At 45.4% G+C, this 2431-nt stretch overlaps 1 non-coding gene across 1 annotated transcript; it reads left to right on the forward strand.

Moving 5' to 3' along the window:
* Positions 1–1207: 1207 nt before the first annotated feature.
* On the forward strand, positions 1208–1361 carry LOC138529127 (5.8S ribosomal RNA). Its single transcript, XR_011284472.1, has one exon. It is a non-coding gene; the product is annotated as a 5.8S ribosomal RNA (ribosomal RNA).
* The last annotated feature ends 1070 nt before the right edge of the window (positions 1362–2431 follow it).

The following is a 2431-nucleotide window of genomic DNA, read 5'->3' on the forward strand; positions in this document are numbered from 1 at the left end:
GCTAGAAGGCATAGGGGTGGATTTACATTGAAGCACTAAGGATGCATCAGGCTGGATGCACTTTTAATAGAATTGTTAAAAGGTTGCTTCTTTGAAAGTTTACTTGGGTTGGGAGAGGTCCTTTGAATACCAGGCTACTATTATGTGCTTGACCCACCCCAGTGCCTCTCTAAAAGTCAAGCAATGTCTGAAGTATCATTGATATATAGTACACTTGAAATTGCTTATAAAATGTGAATATGTGGCAATCACCATATCTGAATCCAAAGGAAGTGTTTGCAAGCAGTCCCCATACAGACAGTGCAGCAGGACTAAAGGCAAAGTTAAATGGGTGGGCCAAATATTCATATGCCCTGTGCACACACTCTGTATGTATCATTTGTCAACTCTGACTCATTTAACCAGATGTGACATATATGTCATCCATCCCAATGCCACGAGGGAGAATGATATCCAGTCTATGTACCATTAACAGCACTCTGGGAGTTGTAGTACCCCCTAGACATCACAGATCCAGTAAAAAAGGTCAATGAATGCATGGCAATCAGAGAACCTAATTTCCGATTCAGTGCAGTCATAGGGAGACCCAGAGCCCTGCATCGGGACAATGTGACATACAGACAATCGCATAGAACTTGAATCTACTTGCGGCACACAAGATCCCTCATCATATTCAAAAAGTGACACAATGTATGTTCCTGTGGCCTTCACATTTGCACCTTGCATCACACCCTGACCCATACACAAGTCAGACCTCTCCTCCATGAACTTGATTGCAGAATGACAACTATTATATTGTATCTCTACTTCCAAGGTGACACTAGATATCTCATTTGGCCTTGGCTTATGTCATTAGTCCAGATTCCAGTGAACCCCAGAAAGCACTACGACGATGCTTCCCATACCACACGTGCAACCCCACTGAGAACACATTTCGGCTACTCAAAAACCACGTCCTGTGCCTGCAAAGGACTTGCTGGGCATATTATTACCTATCAGCAAAGGTTTGCTTCATAGTGGCCATGTGCTGCATATTGCACAACGTAGCCATGGGGTGCAATATACCAATACATGATGAGGCTGAACATAATACGGACTCTGATGATGGTGATCATGGGCACAAGAGACAACTACCAGGGCCTTGGCGGTAGCAGGAAAACCTTAATGGACTTGTACCGCAGGAAAACAATCATCAAAAATGTATTACGACTCTTGGTGGTGGATCACTCGGCTGGCGCGTCGATGAAGAATGCAGCTAGCTGCGAGAATTAGTGTGAATTGCAGGACACATTGATCATCAACACTTCAAAAGCACCTTGCGGCCCCGGGTTGCTCCCAGGGCTACTCCTGTCTGAGGGTCGCAAAAAAAAAAAATTATTTCTATAGAGTCGAGTGCATCACTAAAAAGAATTACATTGCCCTCCTCCACACCCCTCCTCCTCAGTTCACATTTGACAATGAAAAGCCCACTCTGCAACTCTGCAACTATCCAGGCCGGTCCAAAGTGGTGGAAAAAAAATACAGGGTAAGAAAAAGGTGCAAAGAATCATAATGTAAAGAAAATACGAATCAAATAATGATTCTAACTGTAATGGTGAAGAGATATGAGAAGATGCTATGTCCGGTGCTCACAGTCTCGTCTCTCAGTGTTGTCAGCTAAGACAATGTCACAAGGGCAGGAGCAATGGAAATAGGAGGTGGAAGGGCACAGTGGATGCCTATTCCTTGGTGGGGATTACAATATGAGTCCCTGGAGAGGGTTCAGCAAGATCCCTACCTGTCATTGGACAGTTTGCTCCATGGCAGTGGCAGTGCTGCCCTCCACCACTTGCAGAAAATAAATCTCCAGCCCTCAACTGCTGTCAACTGTCTGTTGTGGTAATGGGGGTGTAGGTGCCAGCTTGTGTTTTATGCTGGAGGATTCCTCAGGATTAATTTTGTGGGCTGGCATGTGATGGTGTTCTGTGGATCTGCAGCAATTTCTGTGGATCTTCACAGCCAGGATTATTTGCACCCTCCCTGGAGTCTTCACCATAGCAGTCATTTTCTGCATCATCTCCACAGTCACCATTGTATTCTGGATTAGGTGACAGCACAATGTCAGAATGCATGATACAGCCGTCGACCAGCAGAAACTGCAAGGTAGGAAAGGTGAGTGTTACCCTACTGTTACCCTACCGTAACCTGTTTTAGAATTGTTGCCCTACTGTAACCTACTGCTGCTAGCCTGTTCCCTGTACTTAGGTATCTTTGTTTTCTTTCTTCTCCCTCCCCCTCCCATCCTACCCATCCCTTGCACCTCAGTTGCTCAGCCTTGTGAAGTGCCTCTTCTACTCCCTCCCACACCCACTATGGTGCTCTCTATTTCCCCCATCTTCTCTAGTTGCTTCGCTATTTCCTATCTTTCTCCTCTCACTAAGTCTGGTAGGAA

This window comes from Ambystoma mexicanum, chromosome 7q (genome assembly GCF_040938575.1).
Source record: "Ambystoma mexicanum isolate Mex_15411 chromosome 7q, UKY_AmexF1_1, whole genome shotgun sequence".
Classification (NCBI taxonomy): domain Eukaryota; kingdom Metazoa; phylum Chordata; class Amphibia; order Caudata; family Ambystomatidae; genus Ambystoma; species Ambystoma mexicanum.